General features: G+C 35.1%; 1 protein-coding gene across 5 annotated transcripts in view; it reads left to right on the plus strand.

Annotated features, from left to right (window-relative positions):
• LOC122567080 (nibrin) overlaps positions 1-27,893 on the plus strand; it is a 62,227-nt gene that overhangs the window by 6,290 nt on the left and 28,044 nt on the right. Inside the window, exons 13-14 of one of the 5 annotated variants that reach the window (XM_043725253.1) lie at positions 12,547-12,825; positions 13,693-14,596. The exons of 1 other annotated variant lie outside the window; for it this stretch is intronic. The gene's annotated coding sequence lies outside the window, so the exon portion shown is untranslated. Of the gene's footprint in view, positions 1-12,546; positions 12,826-13,692; positions 14,597-20,257; positions 20,348-27,893 lie in introns of those variants that run through there. 3 more of the 5 variants (XM_043725273.1, XM_043725278.1, XM_043725242.1) reach the window with 3 other exon arrangements.

Consider the following 27,893-nt stretch of genomic DNA (forward strand, 5'->3'; position numbering starts at 1 on the left):
AATACAAGAAGACTCGTATTTAATAATTTAATGGCGAAAGGCAGATTTCAAAATCAAAGCAACAAATTTTGCTTTGATGATGGCATCGCTTGTAGATACTTTACCTTATGGATACTTACGTCTAATGTAGTGTTAAATATTACATTGCAGTGAGTTTGTCTTTTTATAAATAAATTTGTTGTGTATCTACAACCTTTTTCTTTTAATGACGATTTATCAAACTAGTGAAGTAAAGTGAAGAGTTCTAGTAATTTAAAACAAAATTTCAAAATACGAATTGAAAGATCACTAGCCCGTTAGGTAAAAGACAGATACATATCACCTTTTTAGCTCAGGATTTTTAAGTTTAACTCTTTCCGTCACCTTCTAGGGCTTCATTCACGTATTTAGATGCAACTTGGATGAGGTACTGCAGTGAACATAAATGTTAAATTTAGCTTGAATTGGAATTACGAATTATAAGATACTGCTATTGTTCTTAGAATTTTTTTTATTGTGGACTGCTATAATTTTTTATAAAATATTATTAGGATTAGTTGTATTTTGCCTTAGTTAAAATTTAATTCAGAAGACATTAATTAATTAACTTTGTAGTATTATGATTTATAACTATCACGCATGTTAAACGTTTCTATCGAGATATATAATTACAGTTGTTTTTACTGAATGCATTTTAAGAATTAATATTGTGATATAATATTTAAAATATTATTGTATAGCTAATGAACTTAAATAGTAAATTATTTATTTTGTAAGGAGTCTATTATTCCATTCACTGACATTTTTATTTATTACGTCCGAACGACTTCTGAAAATATTTTTAAAATAAATTATTTTATCTTTTACAAAGTTTTACTTCCCAACTATAGGTAACAACTACATCTATTTCTAAAACTTGTATAAATATAATAATTAAATATTATAAATGAGAATCATATACGTTACACAGCGATACATTTTACACGGCAAATATAATAATATCAGATAAATATTATATTGCATATTTGTCTTCTCATCTTCGACGCAAAAAATTTCTTTCTTACCACTTGTAGATAAAGACGAATTTTTAAAATAAATAAGTATTGTAACTTTAATATTTATTGATAAAATATCAAATTATCTATTAAAATGCGTATATGAAAGTTGTTATTGAATTATACAATTTCACTTGCAAACATAGTCACTTACAGAAATAGTGATCCCCATAGTCATCCGTATTCTTGTATTCTCTTCCATCAATCTCGGCTTCGATTTTGCGCCAAACTTGCATAAAAATAATACAAATAAGTATATTATTTAGTCGCAAATTTTTCAAACCTTTTTATTGATGTAGATTTACTTACCATTTGTGAGAAATTTTCTAATACTTGTTTTATGAGATATTCTATTAGGTCTAGGTGATCTTGTATTTTTTTCTGCGATTGAGCTTATATCGTCCTCCATATCCATGTTGATATTATGTATTTGTGGATAAGTGAATCACAGCGAGAAAGGAATAGATGTGTACTAAAAATAAATAATAACACAATTTACGTTAATACAATTGTTGCAATGTGATTAACTTTGGTTTGTACAAAAACCCACACTTTATTATTTTTCTTTGATTGATCGAATATTGCATTGTATCTTTCTTCAACTACATTTTTCTTCCAATCGTTGGTAGTTTACTTAGAAGAAGAATTCTTACTAGAATACTCATGTTTGTTATTAACTTAGAATTTATTAACATTCAGTATCTAATACAATAGAATATTACATAGTACTTAACAAATAATTTCTTATTTGAGGAAACTATTTAATTGTTTTTGTTATCTATGGATATGGAGATCATGAGAATATTTCATATGTTCATTTTATTAACACTACTGTTCACGCTATTACATTATTTACGTAAAATATGAAAAAGATGTTTGCTAAAAGCTAAAGTACTCCAAATTATCATCTATTAGAATGGTCACTAATTATTCTAAATATTAAGGCAAATATAAATTTATTTGCATTATTTACATTTGTATTAAACCTTCGAGGTTTTAGTTTCGTTCTTGTTGGTCAATTCTAACGTTTCAAAAGCAAAGAAAATATATGCAAATGCATATTCCTGACCTTCCGCAACAAGTAATTCAGTTCTGTGCTAAACGAAGATGAGTACCTCCAAGGCGAGATTTCAAGAACTAAGAATTGAACACTACGAAAAATCTACGTGTTCATCTTCAAGAAAATTTTTCGATTCTACTTACTTTCCGAAATATAAACATTTATAGGTTATAATAATGGATTACCCTGTACATTAAACTATAGGAACAAAGTCTTAACTTCCTTCCTGAATTCCCTAATGTAAATATTCTTACTTCTAGAAGTTTTACTGTTTTCTAAGTTCTTTAATATTAATATTCTTATTTTATTATTCTCTCCTTAACATTCTTTAATATCAACATATTAGATATTATTTGTTTCTCAAGTTATTCGTTTTATTAAGGAAAGAAATTTTATTTCTTCAATCTATAATTCTCTTTATATCAGAGGTACAAATATGTAGTTCAGTGGAACATATGAGACACTGCATAATATGTATTCTTCCACGTAGCAGTATTTCATATTCAATACAGTGTCATAATAAATTTTTGGTAATAGAATTTGGACGTATTTCAAGAATTTAATGTGATAAGTATATCCGTTTATAAAATTACTAATGGCTCGTTTGTATGCTGTTGACCTAGTTATTACATATGACACAAACTTATCTCTTCTACATCCATACCGATTGCATAAACGATATTTGCTTGTGCAATCTTGCACAGTCAGGAAAGTTCATATTTTTCATTAAATAAAATACATTTCGTAAGACGGATCTGTACATTTGGATTTAACGTAGATCATGTTAGCAGGTTATAAGTATATTGCAATATATAATAATAATAGTTTCAATCGATAAAGTCTTATCAAATTTATGTTATACAATTTCTACAAATAAACCAATTTCTTAGTTTATCAATAACAAAGTTTAACTTTCTATCCTTTAATAGATTTGAAAAATCTGCAAATATCTATCGTTTATATTTTTAATTTATTAGAATTTTAAGAAAAATATTGAGATTGTATTAGTTATAAATAAAAAACTAATATAGCTATAGTTATAAATTAAAAGTAATATATGTAGCTATTTGTTTTATAAGTTTCCTAAGTAAACTCGACAAACGCAACTCACGATAAATTTAACTCTGATAACGCCTTATTATCTTGTTTACGATGTTCAAGCAATTATCATAAACTGCTATGCAAATTTCTATCTTCAGAAATTTCAACCCTTTCTTATAGTTCATAAACTTCTAAGATTGTTTGAATGACTATAAATTTATTTTTAATGCCATTGAAAGTCATATATGTGGCGCTGGTGAAATATGAATAATATAATAATTATACTAGATTGATAAATGAATAAATAGTGTATACATAACAAAACGGATAACCTGATACTACTATTTCCTTGGAAATTTGTAATTAACCTCTAATTTCTTGCACGACAAAATTATAAGATACGTTTTCAAAATACAACTTTTTCAGATTTTAATAATTAGCTATTACAGGTAGTATTTACCAACATTTACTTTGCTAGCTATTTGTAGGAAGGAAAAAACTGTGCGTAGAAGAAATGAAATAACATTCTAGAAATCGATAGATAGATAGAGATGAATCTTCGGAATAAGTGTATTCTTTTGCCAAGAAAAAGACAATCTCATTCAAGCGATGAAAGGAAATGGTCAGAGTAATATTCCTGTTTGGTTTACGCAGTTTCGTTACGTCGGTTCCATGCAAAACGTACGATAGTCTAACTACAGATACATACATTTTTAACTTATACATCGTATTTTCTATCGGTGCAATATTTAATAAATAGCTACTATAACATTATTGCGCAATCTTAAATGTCACTTCAATGTCATATTAATTTTATATCAAAATTTTTATATCGCGAAATAGTAAAAAATTTGCACAATTTACACGACGGGATTAAGAACATGTATAGGTGAGGTTATTAAATAAAATATAAACATAAGGTACGAACAAGAGAACTTACGTTTTACAACACAATCATCACGTGGCTTCGAGTTGCAGTTTCTTCAAGGATTTCAACGGAATATTTCTCAACCACTCTATTCATATAATCTGCTGTGCAACATGCAATTTACATAAAATCAACATCGCTGGTCCTCAAGTTACACCCAGCACACTAATTTACAAATCAATCGTACGTATATAAAAAAAAATATCGTCGGCCGCGAAGATATCGAACCGAAGAATATGAAAGATCCACGAACGTAGCGATGATTGGCGAATGCCAAACTGCAAACTAAAGTCTTCGCAATCTTCGTTGGTTGTAGGATAACGAAAGGCTATTCGCGGGTTACTTTGAACTTGGCTGAATAGCGAGCGGAAGAAGAAACTTTGGCCAGAGGCCAAATCCTCCTACGCGACGTCATATTTTTTAACGTAAAACAAAAAGATTTTAACGTAACCAATAGATACATTATCGACTTTGACATGGTTAGTATAATCGAATACACAAATCGTAAAACTATGTGTGTTTTAGTATCCTTACGCCTTGAATTCAGGAGAAATAAGAAATAGTTTGCAACAGGAACGTCGTAACTTGTTGCTTCGTTCTTATAGTTCATACGAATCACAAAACTGGGAAAATTATTTACATATTTGTTGATTTGCCAAGTTGGCAGCTCTCAGTGTCACCTGTAATTATCCTAATGTGAGAAATATTTACAGAATCTAGTTTTCTTCTATCGATACTAAAATTACGTACCTAAATATTAGTTAAAACTAGAAGAGATATATTAGGGGATTATTAGGATTAAGAAATTTTTAAAAATTCTAAATCTTAAACTTGCACGATGATTGGAGGACATATTTGCGGCTGCTCGAATTTCGATCGTAGCTGTTGCTGTCCTATTTTCAAGTTTGATGGTTCAAAGCTGAAACGTTCGCACCAATCTCTCCAAATGTATATCGAAACCTTATATTGTCTGAAATTACTCACGACGATGAATCGCAATATGAAATATAAAAGACGTGTTCTCGAAACGGTGACAACTCAGTTAACACTTTGATCGCCGCTGAAACCACATTGGCGTCATTTGTAGTATGTCAAGTGTTAATAGTTGCTGCTGCCATATAAGCGTCATCTGTTATCAATTATTGACAAATAAGGGCAGGTTGATTGAAGCTACGCGCTAATAACGCAGCCTGATAGAGCTTGACAAACCCTAAGCGAATTCTTAGCAGAAAGATTCGAATTTCCCATGTCTTCGAGTCTCACATTCATACACTACTCCTATTAGTACGAATGATACCTAGGAATTCTTTTATCAAATATCATATACACGTGCATAAACCGACATTCTACCATATTTACCCCGAAACAACGTAGAACGATTGAAGCGACACGATGAAGTCCGAAACAGGGGCAAAGCGTCGGGCAATGACAGAGCAAGAAGAAGAAGGGTTGCGTGCAGAGCGCGACGGCCGCGTTTTAAAAGCGCGCTTTGTCGCCATGCAACGGGTAACTGTACAGCCTCGGTCCGTGGCTCCTGGTCGTTTGACGGAAAGCGGCAAATTCCAGATAGTAACTGTCGTCGGCAGAATCATCGGTCAGCCTAGAAGGAAGGCATTTAATACCCTTTAGCGAGCGCGCCCGGTTGAGGCGAGTATCGCGCGAGCACGCAAGAAAGCCCAGCTCGACGTATACAGCACAGTTAGCCTGGCTGCTTGTACAGAGACCGGCTTCTACTAAGAAATTTATATGGCGGCTTACCAGCAATTGCACAGCCACCCTGCCGCGAGTTCGTTTATCGGATGCTGCGCTAATTGGACCACCGGCCAATGCCAATGGACCGTGCTCGTGATTGCGCCTCGTGGACGCGGTCTACTGTCCACACCGAGGATTTCGTCCTTCCCAACCATTCCGCGGCAATGTTGTTCTTTTCGACGGTTTTTGCCGCAGCTCCGCTGCTCTGCTGTAATTCGACAGACTTCTTTAACGAATGAGACGCGAAACGTTTCCTCATCCGGGAATTTATGGCTGGATTCGGATCGTTCGGCAAACGTACAGCAAACGTGCGATCTTGATGGAAAATAAGAGGTCTCTGTCTTTTAAAATGTATTAGGGTGAATACGGGAAAGATGCCATATTGTTGGTATTTGGAAGATGAAAGAGAAAAATGACTAATGCTTTGCTTTCATATGGTTCGTTTGGTTATTTCTAATATACGAAATGTTTGTACGAAACGTCTTATATAAAACAGTTTTCCAAGAACAATATCATTACAATCTGATTCTGTTCTTACACGGTGGATAGCTTCCCAATCAGGAAAATTGATCACTTCCAAACAAAATCTAATATAAATAATAAATTATTCCCAAATCATATCGAATCATATCGAAAATTTCGACTAAACCGTGTTAGATCGAGTTGTATCGTGTACGAAGAGAATTGCGGGAAAATTCTAGACCACGCTGAATCGAAATTGTAAGAAAAATGTCGAAATGAAAGCAGAACTGGGTGTACGAGTTTCTCATGCAACTAATCGAAGCCGCACGGCAATAACGGGCAGAAAAGCTGCGACTGCGTGAAATCGACTGGCATCAAGGTGGTGCGACAAAATAGCTGTCTTGTTCGCATTCTATAGAGAAGGCACGAGCACGTCCCACCAGGTGAAATATTATACAGATGTTAGAAGGGAAAAAAATGAGCGTCCTGACGGGCGGCCGTTTGTGTTAGGACCGTGAGGCAGTTGTAAAATATTTAGGAGTCATCCCGCCCAGTTGTAAAGCCAGAGCTGGACACAATGCTCCGTGATCTTTTTCACGGCACTTCACCATCCACAATGACTGACCCATGGCTTTAAAGGTGTGTCAAGATTCTAGTATTCTTTCAGGCTACGCAAACTGCCTCTGTTTCTTTCGTTACGCTTGACTTTCGATGTCACTGGCGAACGAATAAATGGCTAATTTTAAAATAGGCCCATGCAGAAAAAACCATCAAAGTGTTACAGCAATGAGTTAACAAGACTTTGAAATTTTCGAATAAAACCTTCCTAACATTTTTCTTATCGAGTTTTGTTTTAGAGTCGTTTACTAACTGCTGCGCATATGTATGAATTTACATCCTTTGTCAAACTCTGTTTTAAAATATAGATTGGCAACGTAAAATATAGATTTAATATTAAGTGCAAGTAAATATATTATATAAATATATTAATTATTGTATAAATTATTGCTAGGAATGTTGGTACGATCAAAAATACAAAATAGAGAGTCTATATCCGACTCTCAATTTTTGAATATTTGTTTCTTATGAATAGAAAATTAATGAAATGACAAATTTTACGAATCAAGTTATTATTAAGTGATTGATATTAAATGGAAAGCTGGTAACTTATCTTGTAAAACACAAAGTGCTTGGGAAGTAAGAGGTCAGCAGCTGATACTTCGAGTACCAGGTGATCGAAGAAGAGAATCGGAAGAGACACGTGTTCTGCAGTGAATATCGAAGAATTGATCTCGTGTAGAGATCGCAATTTTAAGCTATTCGAACGTTCCACCTTTCTATCTGCCACAGCTGTAACAAGATTATAAACTAGAAGAAAGTTGGTTCTGTCAGTCAAGCTTGGATAGTTACATTGTCCATTTTCTTTAGCCGTTCAGCCACGTAGTAAAGTTGTTAACGTCTATCAGATGTAAGAATTCCTAAAAGAAACGCAACAGTCCCCAAAATATATCTGAATTGCTTTACTTCTATAAAAATTCCTATAAAAGCGCAAACAAATAGATTAATTGTTAACATAATTAAATTATTGAACAAATATTATAACTGGCTATATATTATACGTATAATACATTATTTTCATATTTAAATGACCAAGATATCAACTCTGAAAATTAATACCTCGAAAATGGTTTTCGAAAAACAGATAAATCGCGTTTTGAAAAGAAAAGCGCTTAGATTATGAATTATAAAATATAAGAAATAAAGATAATGGTGATCAATGTGTTCTTAGTAATTAATCGTTTCAGTTCGATATTTCATACACAACGATCTTTTTATCTTTGATCTTTGATCCTAATGCTCGTTACGCTCGTCTAAATATTTTTCCATTTTCATCTCCCAATTTCTTAGCTGTTATTAATTTCGATCTTTTATTATACGCTTAATTATAACCAAACGTTAAACGATCGAAAACATAGATTCGTGACACAAAACTTGGATAAAAACCTTATGCGTTCTGAAAACAGCTAATAATTGTAAAGAAAAATTCAGTAATAAGTGTCAATCATAATTGTTGCAACGCGAACGCTTGTTTACCGCAGTTTCATCGACGGCTCGATCTTTCGACGATGATTTATAAATCGGATGAAATTCACGGCGGTACATCGATGAGAACCGCGAGAAAGGAATGCCGATGCAGGCAGCTACAGTTGACGAGGGCATTAAGTAGAGGAGGAGAGGACATCAGAAAGAGGGAGACTCACATTGTAAATTAATGCCGGGACTCTTTAGCTAAATTAATTGCGCCAATGGTAATTACACTTAGAACGCGCCGGTCTGTTCGCATCCTGCTTTAAACGGTGCTAGTACTTCTTCTATGAGCTGTTTTCTTGCGTTCTCTCGTCTCCTCCCATTTTGTTCTGAGAGCGTACCAGCCTCTCTTGTACAACGACAGGACCGTGTGCCAACCTGTTCGACGATAGTCACAGTCTCCATTGACTGTCCGTACAAGCGTGAAACACGTGTTCGCACACGCACAAATATAATTAGTTGGACATTTTTGCGGAGACCGAGGCGATACTATGTTTGTTCGCCTCTTTCACTTCGCGACACGCATACCACAATTGTATTTGTCGTCGAGAGGTACTATTCAAGCGAATCAAACGTGTTCTGGTTTTGTCTACAGTTTCCATAGTCTTTAATGCGATGAACGTCTGAAGCCCGTTGATATGTCATCCTATTTTCTTAGAACCAGACGATCGACGTTGTAGTCGAAATTCGTGTAACAGACTTTCACGATTCCTTTCTTTTCTCTAGAGAACATTGTCCTTGTATCATCGTTCTTCGATATTTGCGATATAATATCGCAAATTAATAGGAGATATTATTTTTAAATTAACAGACAGTACAGACTAAATTCGAAATTTATTTCACTGTTTCTCTTTCTTTTCCATAGGACATTGTCCTCGTGTTATTACTTTTTTGTTATCCATCGTACAATACTATAAATCAAACGAAGTATTTTTCAATTTATAAATAGTACAAATCAACTGTTTATTTTTATTATCTTTAATTCATTTTCCAAATATATATTAAAAATAACGAGGAAGAAACAAATACGTCAAGTTTGAAATAAATCTAAATTCCAGTTTTTGGACCAACATCGAACATTTATTAGAATCTTGCAATCTTATATGGAGAATATATATCATTGATATCGAACGAGTATATTATATATTTCCTGCTTATTTTAAAAGTAGTACACATATACATTACGTTACATTGTAAAACAAGTGCCTAGGTAATATGTAGATATATTCAAAATTGCTCCTCATTCACATGGAACAACATGGCCGCACACGGCGGGGTTGAAAGTTCATGACGGTCATTTTCACGGCGAATTACATAGAGTTGCGGATGATAGGTCCGCAACGTTTGCTCCGAAAGGAAAGGTCCCCTTCGTGGATGAAAGAAACGGCAAACACAGGGGGAACTATCGAGAGAGGAAGAAGGACAAGGCAGGAATGGTGAGGAATGATGCAAAGGGGGAGACGAACCGAAGCTTGGCACAGAGTTTGTTTCTCATGCTATGCTCCGCGGGTATTGGAAGGTGCAGGAAGAGAAATCGTACGGCTGAGAAATCTGCGACAAAATGGAAGAGGGACGAGAGGAGAGATGAAACGACGAATAGACGAAAAGGGGAAAAGAGATGAAAAGAGACCTGTGTAGGTAGAAGCACAGGGAAAGAAAGGAGGAAAGAAAGGAAGAAAGAAGAAGGAAGAGAAAGAAAGAAAGAGAGTCGCGAAGGAAAAGGCGATGGTGGTAGGCGGAGAAGGGAAGAGGAGGACCGTTTATCGGACATACCTTGGGGCCACCCTGGCGTCTAATTGCGTGTAATGCACTCCCGACTTGCCAAGCCTCGAGTTGCCGCCAGAGGAGAGTCGAGCGAAAAACTCGGGTCGCGCAACGGCAAAACCCTGGCGATCGCGAGGACGCGGTGCTATGTCCGGCACGCTCGGACCCACACGACGAAGATGATCGGGACACGAGGTGCTGCTTGACGAGGACAGTGAAGACCACGTTCTCCAGGACATCGATCTCCACGTGCACGGGAATATCGTGTCTTTTCCGCTCGGCCCGCGTCCTAGTCCATTGGAATGTCACCACCACCTTCGAACTGCTAAAATGAAGACGTGTTCTTTGCCGGGTTCGAACCACCTGGGAATATGATCCTTGATCGCGGTCGTCGATGCTTGTTACTAGATTATAAGATTCGAATAAACTGGACGAATTTCGTGTTTCAAACCCGTTAGCATGTACAGTTTTGTTGCGAATGGGACAGGATCGGTATCGATTGTTCATTAGATACTTCGCTTGCGTTTATTGAGAGTTAGTAACAAATTAGCAACGGAAGTTTAAGTTATGCTTCTAGAAAAAGGTTTGATACAAAGTCAATCTACGAAGAAAATAGTTTAGAAAGTTTGTTCAAATATATTTCATTTTTAGTCAAATATACACATAGTGAATTATAACATTTACCTTCGTATCTCACAATTTAAATAACAAAATGATCATTTCGTTACTAAAGGTACACGAACATTCAGTTGCAATGTCTCATTGCCTATAAATAAAATTTAGTGAGGAATATATAATTCGTTATCTAAAATCCTTGACTAAATCACGTAAGCTACTACTGTCGAGTTAACACTGGACACCGTTACTAACAAAAAAGATACAAAATCTTATAGAAACTTGTTACAAAATCAAAAGATATAAGAATATAAGATACGAGAAAGATACAACAATTACATAGCAACAAGTTATAAGAAAGTATCGTACAGCTCGAGTATAAAAACAACTTGTTACATGCTCAAGGTAATTGTTTCGTTATATGTATAGCATAGATGGAGTTTAGGTCACGTCAAACAGTCATCTCCGATAATTTCATCTACTTTTATAGGATGGCGCTTAGTCTCTCTACAAATCAGAAGTTCCGAATTGAAAATGAGTTTAAAAGAGGACGTTTGGATTCTCACAAGGCGGCGTCCTTTAATCGCGCGATGATCTCCTCGAGGTCTTCTGAAGAACCGGTGGGGAGTCATCCGGTGGGGCGAGAGACAACTACGACGGCGATCATTTAGCGTAGCTAAGATCTGTCGGTAGAAATTTTTTGTCGCGACAGCTTATTATGAATAATGATTTATATCTGGTCTGGCAGGGTGTTTCTCTCAATCGAGTGAACGAGCCGCGGCTACAGGGTCCAAATAAAGACAGATTAAAGGGGGTCGTGACAGAGCAAGGGAGACCAACCGAGGGGTTAATAACGGTCGCGTGTTGTAATACCTGCCATTATCCACAAACCGACCGCCTAACAAGCTACCTGCTAATAATACATGACGACGCGGCACACATGATCACGTGCGTGATCTTTTTACTTGACTCCCCTCGAATTTTTGTCATTGCGATACCTAATCACCAGTACGATAGTTCTAGTCGATCGATCGCGATATACGCAGATCGTGGGAGCTGTAACGACGATTATAGCACGACGTATCGAAAGTAAGCAGAGAAACGTGAATCATTATTTAGTGAAGCATAATGTATGGATACATTGGAAATACAATGAGGTGTAAGGCGTAGATTCTCTAAGAAACAAAACCTTGCCGTTACAAATATTTTATTCACATCTGTGCTATAAATTATCAAAACAGTTGAATTTCGTTAATAGACTATCGTTCGATTTTTAACGTTCTGCTTGAAGTCTGGTATAAGATTTCTTTCTGGGATGAAGCTTTCTTTCTATAAGTTCTGAAATCAAACAGAAGATACGAATGATAGATAAACGATATATCTAGTAACACACGATCATTTGAAAGTTTTTAACTACGCAAGATAAATTCTCTATTTATTTTATTTTGAATTAACTGTTTCATTCTATACTCTCACCTTTTACACGCCTCATTGTCAAAGGAACGAAGATCTTTCCAGAATCCCTATTTCATCTTCGATTTCTAGATAAACATCGACAATGGTAAAAAGGTTAAGATTATTATTAGATATTCTTTTCTGTAACAAGCCCGTTACGTAGAACTAAAAGTCGAGTTAGGTGAGCCACGTTTGTATTCTTCTAAATATGTGCTGTTTCGATCGGAAAGTTCTATAATGAAATCTCGTCGAGCTAAAACAGAAACAATCTATCGACAGTTATATCTTCCTTATAATAAGGAAGATCCACTTGCACAAGGTATTCTTCGAATTAACGCTTATTACAGAAGACCAAGGTAAAGCAAATCAGCTTTGTTAACGTAAGAAGGCAAGTAGGTGGCTGGATCCGCGCAAAAGGTACTCCGCAAAAGTCAATTAGTAACGGAACAATTATATCCGGTCGAATGGATCGCTTCCAATCTCTCCTTGCATTGCCTTCCTTGCACAACTTGGCTTCACCTGTCATCGGCCAACGATCCGCCAGTGAAATAATCAACCGAATGAAGAGAACGAGAAGAAGGTGGAGAAGGAGCAGCTTTTACGAGTTGTGAAATGACAGGGCGCAAGTATGACCATCAACTTCTCACCGATAGTTTTCCGTCGCTTACTAATCCTTTTTCTCCGTTCCTCTGGGAATAGAGAGATTTCTTTGCGCGTTATTCAGTATGACTCGAGTGACATGATTTATGAGGAAACTTAATTTAGTCGAGGAAAAAGTGTGTATTTTACAGTGAATGATTTTTGTAATAATACTGCGGACATTTATGTAAATTCATATTGTTACAAACACTGGAGAAATGGTACTGGACAGAGATTACGTTTTACTTCCCAACTATTGCAACAGAGGTACTTACCTTGGATATTTTATATATCTTTGCACAGTCCGTGTATTCTGCACATTTTTGCACACTTGAATTTCTTACAAATGCATGAAATGTAAAAAACTGTAGTCAAGTAATACGTCTGTGACGTACGAACGGAAGGGAAATTTATTGTTGAAATTAATCATCGCTTTTGTTAGCAACGATAATAATTTTAATAATAATTCGTAACATCGTTAACGTAGATTTGTATAAATATCGATCTAACATAAAACTATCGACGGGGTCGCCTAATTTGTTAATAGGAAGTTTCCTTATTTTAATTTGTTAGTTGAACGTATCGAAATTTCCTTTATTCTACCGATAGACTATGACGCGCGTACTTTGACGTAGATAATTCTTATGTATGAAAATTTCAACCCTAAAAAGTTTCTTCAAGGAACGACGATTTGTAACATTAATCGACTTGTTAGGAGTTTTATAGCTTGTCTACTAAACTTTAGCTTCAACCATTAATAAGCTCGGTACAAATGGACGTTCGAACATTGACGTTCGTTCGTCGGCTATTGGAAGAGAAACAATGTACTTAGAAGTTTCTCAATCGTTTTGTAGCGAGCATGGCCTGCCTCCATCTATGCGTGTGCACAGTGGATCCGTTCGCTGGTCGGATGCAATTACGGATCGGGGCCGGACCGAGAAAAACGCCCAGTGCATCGCTTGCCAATTACTGGAAGGAAAGGCAAGGGAGTCTCCAATTTGCTACTAACTTCTCTCAACGAAGGGCGGAAGCGGCACGGAAGGGTGTGGCACCAGTTACCGAACGCGAATTGCACGGAAGCCTTTGCGAATGTGAACCGAGTGCAACAGTATTTATTAATCTCTCAAATGATCACTCTTGAAGAAATTAATCGTGTAAATTGAAGTAAATCAATTTGAGCGCGATAATAATGACCCACAATATGTTGAATTAAAAGTTTGATTAAAACACGGTACATGATACGTAGATTACGGATTTAATTTATATTTAACGTACGAAATGCTCGTTTGAACGCATTTTTTACTTAAATTATGCGAAACATTGCCGGGGGAAACACAATGTAACATTTTGACGTGTAACACGAACGTTGATATCGTTCTGTTACAACGGAAAATAACAAGCTTTCTTTATCGCGTATTTCACGGTAGAAAATGTGATCGATTGGCGTACGTGATGGTGAAACTGATACTAAAGATAGGCACGCAAAGTACAAATGTCAGAGTAAATCAATAATATAAAGGAACGTTGCTGCGAAATACAGAGCGAGTACTATAATAAATACACTAGATCAGAAGAATTCTAAAATTAAACAGAACAACGTATAAATACTACATTTAGACTGAAATATTAAACCTACTACGAAAATGCTATATCAGAAATACATCCAATGTTACAAATAACCACTAATGTATACAACAACGTGTAAACGAAAGAATTTTTTAGCCAACTTCAAATAAATTCACTGAAGAAAGTTGCAAATTTTGGTCTATCGTTGTACCTTGATGGATCAATCCCCAATGATATTTTTAATCAATAGAACGATCATCTGATTATATCGACTAAATGTTAACATATTTCGCATTGATTACACAAAGATACATCTGTTTCGTATGATTGCCTAATCGTTCGTATAAAAGTATGTCGTCCTTCTAGTTGTCTATAACGTATTATTTTCTACTTCTTCTATCCAGTACCTCGTTGATTATAGCAGTGTTTTAAAAGGATAATCGTAAATCTAGATACAACAATTTTGTACAAGGTGGACATATTTTAAGGTAATCAGCGGTGAAACGATATTACGAAAAAAAAGGTATTTTTACGTGACCAGCAGGAGACGTGTTAATAAGCAAATCAGCTCGTTTCGTAAACGAGAATAAGGTGGACGACGTATCGTTCGAGCGATACGATGGCATACAGATCATTCGTTTCGAGGACGCGAAGTCGGAATGAAAGAACGTGGGTGCGAGACACGAGCGAGCTGTGTCGAGCAGGTAATCGAAAATGCGATGCGAGTGCCACGCCGGCGGTCTTTGTCGGCAAGCCTGCACGAGCAAATGCAAAAGGCATGAATGCAGCTGAAACGGCACGAGCCGGCACGAAAGGCGTACGGTAGAGAACGACGTCTGCTGACGCAGACCGAGGCTTCCTCTTTGGCCAGACTTCCTGTCAGAAATGATCGTCGCGATTCGCGCGAGCCAACCGTTCATTCCGACCTTATGATTACATTCTCGATCAGCTCCAGTGATCAAATAATGCCACTCACTTGTCATTATTTTCTTTTCTATTCGTACAATTGTCCTTTAATGTCGTCGCATCCTGATTGAATAACGTTGCGTTTCTTAATATTGTTTCTAGTGTAGGTAATATTATTACTTGCTATTTTTATAATATTATCTACTATTTTTACGAATATATACGAGCGAACAAAGAGAGCATAAATAGAGATTTGATTTATCCTCTAAACGTTCCAACGAGCATTTTACTTTGTACATTTTTACGAATTAGATACGTTAGCTACATTTTGTACATTCTTAAATATTAAAATTTCCATTAATTCATAAATACGCGCAGTCTATTAATAGTTAAATACACGATTTGAGTATTATGAAATATTAGTTGCCTAAAATTACAAATTACAAATGACAACTTTTTTTATATTCTGATTATAAGTGCCATTTTTATAGGTGTATATTGAATCGACTTAAAAAGTATATTGAATCCCATAACTTTCATTGAATTGTATACGTATTTTACACCGTACAGTCAGAGAACCCAAAATAAGGCGTAGTAACAAGCGCATCATGAATGAAACCCGTGGAATGTCATTGAGGAACAGCCTGAACGCAACACGATGACATTAGTATATGCCAACGCATTATCTGCTTACTTCGTTACGTTACGTTCCTTTTCGACAAAATCGCAAAAAGAAACGCAGCCGAACATATATAGAACCGGCATTAATTTTATGAAAATACATACGAATTTCGAAAACTCATTTTCTCAATAAACTCGATTGATTCGCCCGATCAAGTACAATAAAGATTTATACGAGTTAAGAGACTTTTCCCTTCGTACCTTGGTATTCTGCTAATTCGATGTGATGCACGAATCATCGTAGGTGGTCGAAGATGGAGGTGTGGGAGTTCGTTTCACGATGCCGAAAATCGCGACATCTTCGACACCGCATCGACATCCGGAGGAAGGCGCCTTGGTTGCGCATATTAATTATGCTACTTGTCGATGCTAATTAATTCTTCTAATTAACTAGGCGACGCAGTAACGCGCCGTTAACGCCTTTCATTTATATATCATATGGCACATAGACAACTTTTACATACTTCTTTGCGTCATACTGGCCTACGATATCAAGAAGCTTTGCTTCGATTATTATGTAAATCGATCAACGCGTTTCACCGATCGTTTATGCACATGGGCATTTATGGGTCACTCGATACACAGGAAGGAAATGAGAACGTCACAAGTGAGAAAAGTCTTTTGGTTTTTTACATTTTCACTTTATTTATACGTGGATCTGTTAGTTTTCAATATGTCGCATAGTATACAGTGAATAAAAATCGAAATAATCATTGTTCGATTTTGATCTTATTATTCGACGATATCATCAGTCTGTAAGTAGTATAAATGTAAACAATAATTCCCCTAAAATCGATAGAGGATTAGTAAAAATCGTTTGTACATTGAAATCTAATCGCTTGAAAATTACCTCACTCACTCAATTATATATTCTTGTTAAATAGCGTTTGTTATATCTTAAATATAAAGCATTTGAGCAAAGATATGTATAATGTTAATTTCTAGTTTAAAAATTCCTTTCTTTCTTTAAAGAACGATCTTAAAAGAAAACGGTCCAAATTATCCTATAATTTTAATTGTTCTCTGTCAAGAAGATATTGTATCACATTGCTATATAACTTTTTTCTGCTACGAACTATTACGTTGGATGTTGTTTATTTTTCTATCAAAATCCATTCGTAATCGCGACTTGGTTGAGGCGTGGAATTCTGATCACATTTATTCCAAACAAATTTTTTAAGTTATACAAACTGTCCCTGTCCTTTGCTAAGTGTCAACACAATATCTTATGGAAAGAAAGGGAAAATAAATGACTTGTGCATGATCCTTACGAAATAATAGAAAGATTGTCCTTGGTATCAGCACTATTTGCTTAAGTCACCGCGTGTGGCTGGCCAAGGAAATAAATATTCAACTGAGCCAGGGGGTAACGAAAATGCTAACAAAAGTTTACTCGTGTCACATCCCTTGATATCAAGTTTGTGGAAAGCTGTACATTCGAATTATACGCATTTGTTGATTTTTGTCCCGAATCCTCATTCAAATGCCGTACTGTGGAACGTGGAAACGTGGTCTGCAAACGTGCGAACGTCGCCTGCGAACGTGGACTGCGAACCTGCGAACGTGGACTGCGAACGTGCGACCGTGGCAAACGTGGTCTACGAACATCACCAGCGAATTTTGATTTTTATCCCGAATTCTCATTCAAATGCCGTACTGTGCATGTCATTTCCATTAGAAAAATAACCATATCGTATTTATATTTGCAAAAATCAAGATTGACCTAATTAGAATGTCATCGTCAGTTACGAATTCTGAAATTATAAATATTCTTGGCTAAGAGACCAGGACAGCAGGTTAAACAGGTCAAATAGACGGATCAACAGATTAATAAGTATAATACAGGGAAAACAAACGAAATCCCATTTATTAATACATTCAAATCATTTTCCCTTGTCAGAACTCGCAAGATATATGAATTTCGATTGATAAGTTGACGAAATACGCGTGACGCATTTCCGTGACGTAGCGTTACGTCACTGGGAAACCCGGAAAGGATAGGGCGGTATTCTTCCGACGAATATTTCCGACAGTATCCCTTTGGTGCAAAAACCAGAAAGGAGATCCGGTAGGCTGGTTGTTTCGTCGAAGGACAAGATTTTTGCGTCGGCGTGCGCTGCCGTTAAAACGACAAATTATCCATCTTGTAGTACAAGGTTCCTCCACCTAACCGATAGAGTAAAGATTTCTGAAGCAGGGAGGAGGGCAGATCCATCCCTTCCAACGTTCCGCGGATTCTTCCCGGACAGATTTGGTGGGAGAGATGGCTGTCGAGTGGGAAACCCGGCGAACCATCGGAGGGGAAGTGGATTGACTTACGAGAGATTCTTGCACAAGTGCTCGCAATGCAACGGCGAGAACCTCCCGCAAAAGGATTTACGACATTACTTTCATTCTTCCTCTAGAGATTTTGTCCGGGCCGATTTCTAAGGGCTCGTGTGCTTCTCACCGTCAATGACTACCTGTTTCCATTTCTGACAAGATTTAATTAACGTGCTACGAGGCTCCGATTCCTTAGACACCGTTTTAATATCGACGCTTGTTGCTTAGAATAACACGTTCAAATCGATATGTGTGATACGATTGTAGTGGAAAAGTTTAGAACCTGATTTGGGTTGGGTTTGGTTTATCGAGACGAAGTATTGTTTATTTAAATTGTATAGCTTCTACTTCTTACCAACGATTTCATTTCGTTCTTCAAATTATCCTCGAATATATGGTGTGATAAATAGTAGAAATGTTCTAATTTAACCAAACGTTCTTGTTGCCTCTTATTTTAAAGTATTTTAAAGTATCTTCAAATAATAAGATATGACGAGTAGTGAAATTATTTTAGTTTTTTAAGCAAGTAAAAGTATTCATAGCTCTGTCCGTTACATTTTATCTTCTAATTTTTCACGTCATATGATAGTCGGTGTTTTAATAGAAATGTAAAATAATCTGAGTAAAAGCAATCGCAACTACCATAAAAATGAACAGGAAGTTTCATTAATCAATCAATGTTGAGATCTCAATCGAAACTTGTGCCAGAGAAGTTAATTCGAATTTCAATTTGCTTTTAAAATTGCAATATTTCGAATCGTAATAGCGTGGTACCAAAATGGCGCACGCAGTGGGACGCCGCTAAAAATTACCGGATACGGATTCTTTTGAAACTTGTCATTATAGTCCTATGGTGAAATAAAGTATTAACATATCACGGAAATATCTATCTCGTACGTTGATCACGTTATATGGAAGAATTCGATGTTTAGACATCTGAGAACTTGAGCAACATTGAGGCTGAGACAGACTCACTACCGACAGGGTCGATGTCCGGCGAAGGCCGCTAACGACGCCTAATCTTTTCCAAGAAGTTGTCACAACTCGCCGCTCTTCTGGTATCGAGCCACGTTCAGGATCAGCTTAAGCTTCTCGATGTACTGTACTTGGAGTAACTTATAACTTACCCAATGAATAAATAGCAGCGATTAACGTAACTTTCAAACGCTATTAATATATCGATTTCATTCTTTTTTTTCGGAAAAAATATAAAAATTGACGGGAATAAGAACTTATAGCGTCGTTTCATTTCAACAATTTAATGGTACTTTCTTTTTAGAGAAAGTGCGGCTGTTCTCTGAGATGTGAGGTATATAGTATAATAAAGAGACAACAATGCATCTATTATATGTATTGTATATTGTTTCTGAATCGACATAATTCAGATGAGAGTGAGTGATTGGTATTATATCATTTTTGTCAAATAGTTTGAATATTAAAGAACTGTCTTTACCAATTCCATCTGTTAATTCAAATTTTGTAACGATATTGTATTCCAAGATCCAAAATGATTATGATTTATTATAATAACTTCTTATAATATTATTTTCAACATTTATTAAAGAATTTAGCGCCTCAAGTTGAATTAAATTTTATTTCAAATACTACTAGAGTAGATTTACGCTATGTGTTACTCATCAAGTAATCGTTAGTAAAATTTTGGAATTTTCTATATTAAAGACGCGCTTTAATTCGCGATCGATATAAAATTAATATAAAACATTAATTACGAACGTTAACAAATCTATCTTTTCACGTTACTATTCTAAATCAAAGTAGCCGATTAGTAACATCCTCAGGGCAACTAATGTCTTGTCATTTCATCCCTAATCTGTTCTACATGTGTGTATCTATTTGCCTTTTTTACTCTTTGCAATCCATCAACTGATTCGCCATTTTGTCGCGATGTTGTAATAATAATGGCTACCTGTTATACATTTCCAGTAAGCTTGCTACTGAAAAAGTATGGGCTGCACTTGGAATCCTTGTGCTGAGATTTCATTTGCATGATACCGTCTTGGAGCACGTCCAACGTGTAACAGAATTCTGTAAGTAATAGAAACTGGACATTCATAGATATATCTTAGCTGAAGTCTGTTCTGGTTGTTTTAAATGAATACGATATTCGCTATTTTCAAACGATGCACAATACAGATTGAAGTGGTTAGGACAATTTCAAATCTGCCTTTCGAGCATCCTGGTCCAGGTACTGATCTGCTGGAGGCTGATGGGGCGTGGCACCAGAAGATGCGGGTTCTGCCATTGGCTCGTACCTGTTAAACCATTCACTGGTACAATTGCTCTCTCTACTACACCGATACTGTAACTTTATCGATCGCTTCACACTCAAATTGAAAGGTCAAATAGTGTCGCTGTTCCAACCAATGGTGATTTTTATATCTCTTTGAAAGTGTAATTTTATAGCAATTCATCTCAATTTGTTTGGAATGAGACGATATAAAAGATATTCCTTTTAGACTCTTAATGTTACCAGACTAGTTCTCGTTCTTTATCTATCTTGCTTATCTGCAGTCGTGCATAAATACAGCAGATAGATATCAAGAGAAAAAGTAGGCAAGTGCTTATGTATATCTTCACCTGCATCTTTTTAGTGCACGTTCAACTTTTGAAAGGAATTCGTTCCACGTACGAGAATGAAATCGTGGAAGGCATAGCCTGGTTCCGCGTAAAGTGTCGCCAATTCCAGCAAATCATGAAAATTCATAGGTATCGCTTTCACGGAACGAATTACGAGACAGCCTGGCAGTTTTTCCACGAACCAGCTCAAGTGAAAGAATCGAAGGCAAACCTGTTATAAAAGAGTTGTAGTAAATATTATTTATTTATCGAGTCACTGGCGATCGGTTGATGGAGCTTTAACACATAGTGTGTAGGCTAAGAGGTAGATTTTGTCATCAATATCAACAAATCCATCGTCTTCCTCTATAGTCTTGTCTTATGGACTCCGGAACATACAGAGTGTCCCAAGTTTGAGCGATCGGGAAACAAGAAGAAGAAGTTGCATAAACATATGTCTGTGAACGCTTTATTACGTTAAAAGAAGTTGATTTGTATTTCCATTTCAAAGTGCCGGCCTTCGTTTTAGATACAAGTTTGTCATCATAGGGAAATTGAGTCTATTACACTTCGAATTTCATGTTTATCTTGCTGTTGCAATTGTGAGCAAATGCTGATTTATTCAATGAATGAACCATTAATCTTTTCTATTGCTTGTTGTCGCGAATTGATTATTATACGATATACAATCGCTTTCACTATTTCCCACTGATAAAAGACTGACGATGTAAGATTTGACGACCTCATGGAACAAATAATGTGTTCTCCCCGGCCAATCTTTCACGATGTTCTTCTAGTGCCTTTAGGTTTCGTATTTTTGTTATAACTTTTTTATAAAACGTTTATATAATATTTTTTCTTATCTCCAGCTATAGGACATACTGGAGACATTTGATCGTTTAAACTTCTGGGGCACGCTGCATAATTTAAACTCGACAAAATCATACGTTTTACGACTGATAATGACAGTTGTTTATTTGGCAATGTGTAACCCCCTTGAGCAATGAAAAGAGATACATTGCATGATATTGATTAAACAAACAACGAATCTTTGATTTCTGATAGTTCCCAAACAACTTATCTTCAAATAAGTGTTTACATGAATTGCTTCCTGTTTGACCTCTTAAGCATGCTGTATCTATTTGGTATTAACTTTTTGGATTATACCGCGCGTGTATAAATATGGATTAGAAGTTAGTATAACGTATTTTAATAATGTAACTTACGATAAAGGATACGCAATTTTTTGATGCAACATAAAATATAAAACATGAATTTTACGCAACATGATATTGTGAAATTGTTACTAACAGTATAATAATAATAAACAGTATAATAATTTTGGTCCTATATTTGTTAGATTAGAATTTTATAAAAATAATCTTCGGAAATTTCTGAGAGATTTTATCTTTCTAAATAAAGTTTCTAATTTTAATTAAAGAAATTATAGTAAATTTTAAATTAAATTACGATTAACACGCCTATTAATTTCTACCTGTCTGTACTTAGAAATGTCTTTCGTTTTAGTTCTCGTGCACGAATTGTTAGGTATCTGCAGGTTCTTATTAATAGATACACATAGAGTCGACCGTAACAGTTTAATTTTGAACGAACTCTCACAGTTTACGAAGTACTACGATAAAGAAAGTAATTAAATAAACTTAATAAAATTAATACTATCCATTTACTACTTATTTTTTCAAATACATATATTTTATTAATTTATTTTGCATGACAGTATTAATACAAAATATTTTGATCATATAATAAATAAATAAACGGATCCGAAAATTTACGATTACCTTAATATTTTAAATTCAAATTACTTCGCATGTAAAATCACTAAGACGACTATAATATTGATTTTATCAATATCAAACTTATTTCTCTCATATATGTGGTGCGCGACGTGATAATCGTCCTGCTGAGATGCATCATTGTATGAGTATTGAACTCCTGTTAAGATATCACACGTTTGATTAAGTTAAAAATAAAACTAATCGTCAACATAACTTGATGCAATTTCCGTAACAAATGTTTTTTGCGTAGGTAGTAAGTAAGGAGCTTACATCTTGCTCCCTGATCGTTATATAAGTCACAATTTACATCAACTTGTATCCAATTGATATAAAAAATAAGAATACGTGATATGCATAGAACATTTGTAAAGAATCTACTTAACTTAATGTGTTTTTAGTTTTCAATAGTGAATTTTCAAAAATTTTATCGGGAATCTGATTAGGAAAAATTAAACATGATAAGATAAAATCATAATAGTCTAATATGTAGGTACATTGCAGCGCTTAATGGCATTTAATGACAAACATAAATATGTATATGTAGGTGCATTCCGTAAGAGCTGGCTTTAATGGCATAATTTAATATCCTTATCTGTTAGATTCTTATCTGTTAGTATTGTTCATTAGCCATAATTTATAATTTATATATGTGATATAAAACAAATGTTACTTATCATATCTCTGCCGAATTTATGTGGAATTTACGATATTGTAACATTATGTAATTCAATCTAAAAATAATCTTTATTCCATCGAGAATAAATTTTAACACACGCGAAAGCACATATTCTGTTAGATATATATAGCTGAAAGTAAGACAAAGATCAAGAATAATGAAATCACGTTGGAGGCTTCATTTTCGCAGAAATTGTATTTGGAAATATCCAATACACGTGAATTTGTCAAATTCGCAACCAGATAGGAATGTACAGGAAATTGTTCTACGAAAGATTTATGATTTTCTCGAAAATAAAGCCTCCAACGCAATTCTGTTGTTCCTGGTTTTCGTCGTATTTCGAGACATAAAATCTGTCTATCTTCGCTTCTGCCACAAATTTAGACAGTGTTTATATACATATTTTTAGAAATAGTTTTTCAAAAATAGACTAACAAAACCTAATTCTAAAATAGTTTGCACATTTAATGATCTTTAATCGTAAACATGAAAGAAACAATCTATCAGATTCTTAAAAGATACGAAAAATTGAATAAAACAATATACGTAATATGATACACCAGTCCAAACTTTCTTCTTAAAATTATACAGTGAATTATCATTCATTATTTATTACCTAATAATTAACATAATTTGATCGAGCAATTGATGCAATATTTAAATATAAGAAGAACTAAGAAAGACGCTTTTCACTCGGTTTAACCCCAAAATGTTCCTATGTTTCTACTTCTATGAGATCAGCTCTATATTCCTTGCCCTAAAAACGAGAATGCCAAATTTTCAACTGAAATAACGATATACAAAAAATGTTATCATACCACGCATCTTCCTAATCACAATTCATGATTCGATAATCGTATCGTCCCTCAGATACCGTTATATTAATCAAAATAATCAGTCGCGATAATTCAATGTGTATCTGGCTAAGTATCAAGGTTTAAGTAGATAAAAATCGAAAGGAAGAGGATGAAAGAAAGGGGGGAGGAAAAATAATTCTCGTAGTGTTCAGGAAAAGCGTTCACGTGAAAGGCGCACGCTCGATTTACATGGAAGTAATAACACGCCCGCGCACTAATTTGCATGCAAATAAAGGTCGCCAACGAGAGAGCGCAGACGCCCCACTCTCACGCGATTCTGAACACGGTCGCAGCAGAACACATATCTACATAGTGGCGCGGAGGAGGCACCTATGTGTACGTTGTTACCAATACGACGCTAACTTAGACCGATATGCACAACCGTCCGCCTTGTTCTCGGTGATCTTTCACGACGGCAGTTCGTTTCTAGCATCGTCCGTAACTCAGCTACGCATGATCTTCCAAAATTTTCCGGACATCGCGTCGCGGCACGTGTCTCGAGCTTTTCGCCGGATATCCATCAGGTAGGACAAGACAAGCCGAAGTGGTGGCCAGCCGTTTAACTAGCTTAGTGTGTCGTTCGCGCTTCTGGCACCGTTATTCCGTCCTTGAAAAGATACCAGTCTTAGAAGAAGCATCTAGACATTGAGAAGCCGCAGTGTTCGCGCGATCGTCAGATTCCATTGATCCGATCGATTCTTGGACATTTAACCAGAAACGCCGGGGTTTGAATACGTGCTTGGGATTCATCGATCTCGCTATTCGGATCTCCCATCGAACAAATTCTCACGGTTCCAAACGGTATGTTGTCTTTAATATTCAGTTTTATTGACTCATTCGTGTTTTGTTTTTATTACATGTTCTATCAAGAGATATATGAATGAAGGTTATGAAAGTAGTATTATGAATGCAAGTCTTTATGCACGCAAGTAACGATCGAATGTTCCTGTTCATAGTAGATGTTTGATAAAATTATCGCCCCTGAATACAAGATTTAAATAATAAGTTTTAATAGATAAGTAATTCATTTCGTATCGTTGTGTTATCAAAGAGAAGTTCAATGAAAATCTCGAATCAGACACTCCATAGTAGGCTTTACTTGTTCGAAAGGAACCTAACCCCAACCTAACCCCAGCAAGTTTTAAGGTTAGGATTGTTTTATAAGTATAAGGATAGATACTTCCTGGTAGCTAATTTGTTTTTAGATCGCAGCCGTGTAGTTTATTCTGTCTAGTATGTTTAGCAACGTGGTAGATGTCGGCTCACATCAAACGAACACGCAATAGATATTAATAGTCTGTTCCTCGTTATCGAAATTCCTGAACTAGAAAATCGTCAAACACGATTCCATTCTTTGTATAGCATCGTAATAATTATTGCTACGTGGACAGCGTAGCTGTAACAGTGTGAACGTATTATGTAAGAGAAAGTCCTTGACTGCCGGCCGCAAATAACCTCTACTTCCTTCTACGATCGTTACGTTACGTATCGTAAAATCGAATTTATCAACGCTTTTATTAATTGAACCAGATTTGGCTTGGTGAGAGGTTCTATGCAAGATAATAACTACATTTTCGTGGTTCCTTGCTAACAGGTATCGCGTATACTTTCTGTCGTAACATGTGACGCAGAACGCCGAACGCGTTGGAATATTAAACGAGTGTGGGTTTATGAGTTGTTTCGTCATATGTTTTTATACGGTGCATTGTACTCTAAGTTTAATACCAAAGCTATGATTTGTTAGACTATAGATCCTTTTTATTAAGTATTTGAAGAGCGAGATGCATGTTGCTGCGATATTAAATTTCTTTACTATTTGATATACCATACATTACGCAAAAAGAGGACTATGTTCATTGAATAGATAATATTTATTAACACATAAGTGGTTTGGTATATTAGAAGAGAGTAGTACAAATACGATAGAATTCCAAGTAAAGTGAATACGCGAATAAATAAAATAAATCTCCGTTTAGCTTCTCTTTTTTTTTTAATTACTTTCATGACATGAGTATGCATAAACATCCACAATTCGATGATTTTTTATATTAAATTTTTAGTATCAAATTTTATTTATTTTATTTTTATTTTATTTTAATAATGCTTTTGGATATTTCACTGATGTTCTTAGGTGTTTATCTTACAGAACAGTATACAATTTGGATCTTTAGATTTTTTTATTATTTATATCAATGATTACTGTTTTTTTTTCTTATCAGCAAACTGTAAATTTGAAATACGTGACATTTATCTAAAAAATTATTTCTTCCTTTTTTGTTTGCAAAAGAGTGTAGATTTGAGATTACATGTTTCTAAAATATTTTACTGGCAGTCAGCTTGCGTGTAACTGCTTCCAAGCGAACGTCACAAAAGAGACATTTATTGTGCTAATAAAAATGGCCTGAATACCAACACTAAATGAGATACAGCAATTAAATGCAATCTTCTTTTTTATACTTACATAACGCTGCGCTCTATATTATACAGATTAATATTTGTGTAATGTTGTACATTAACATCGTAGACATCACCGATGTCAGGGATTAACATTATCACTATTGTATACGTAGTACATGTGCTATACTTTTAAAAACTGCGATATCATCTTAACCATTATCGATCCATGAGAAATAGTGAGAGAACTAGCCACCTCAAGGTAGTTTGATGTATGTAAATAGAAACATAACAGAGCGATTTGTCGATTATAAATTTTATGTAATATTTTTAAATGAATCTACACTTTTATTTAAATACATAGGTATATTGTTACGTGGTATTTTTATTATACTACTTTATGTATCGGTATATAGTACTTTTATAGCATGAAATAATTGACCAAGTTTAAAACGATTATTTTTATTCTTTCTTTTTTAATATCATTTGCAATATACAAATTTATGTCAATATTAGAACTGCAAATATACATAGGAAACGAAGTTCTTACGTAAATTTTCAATACACAGAGATCAATCGGGGAATGCCATTTAAATCTATGTAAATTAATGTCGAATGCGAATTATCTATGACGTGAACAAGCCCTTCCACTTCCAGTGTTCAAATTACATAATTTACGTATATCATATAATCATGATCGTCTTTTTCCTTCTGTTATGGTTGCTAGCATAAGCATTATAACCTTAAGCTGAAGCAACACTTACAAGCTACATATTTTCTACTTACACTTACACTTTAAATCACTGCTGATGATCAATCACTTAACCATCACTATTACACTATGTACATACTTCCATTGAGAAATTACACACTATCGAGTCGTCCACTTAAAGTCTATAACATCATCGTGTTTACTAGTCTTTGTTTCAATTCATGGCTATTATAATAATTAGTATTACAATGTCGTTTATACATTATTACACATGGACTATGGAAAACTATTGAACTTCAAAATTAGTCCTGCACTTTGCAAGATAGTCATCGCAATTGTAGTGCTAAAATTTTTAATGCATTAATAATTTATTTTTTAATGAACTGTTCATAATTTGCTTATAGTTCAAAAGTAAAAATTCAATATATAAATAATATATATTGTATACGAAAGTGAAAAAGTTATTTTAATAAAAGGTGGCAAGGTACAAAGTAGCTTGACTAGGATCACTTAAAACAAGTGTAACAATCTATCTTTAACATTCTCGTGAGATCATGCTGTTTCG

Source organism: Bombus pyrosoma, linkage group LG1 (genome assembly GCF_014825855.1).
Source record: "Bombus pyrosoma isolate SC7728 linkage group LG1, ASM1482585v1, whole genome shotgun sequence".
Taxonomy (NCBI): domain Eukaryota; kingdom Metazoa; phylum Arthropoda; class Insecta; order Hymenoptera; family Apidae; genus Bombus; species Bombus pyrosoma.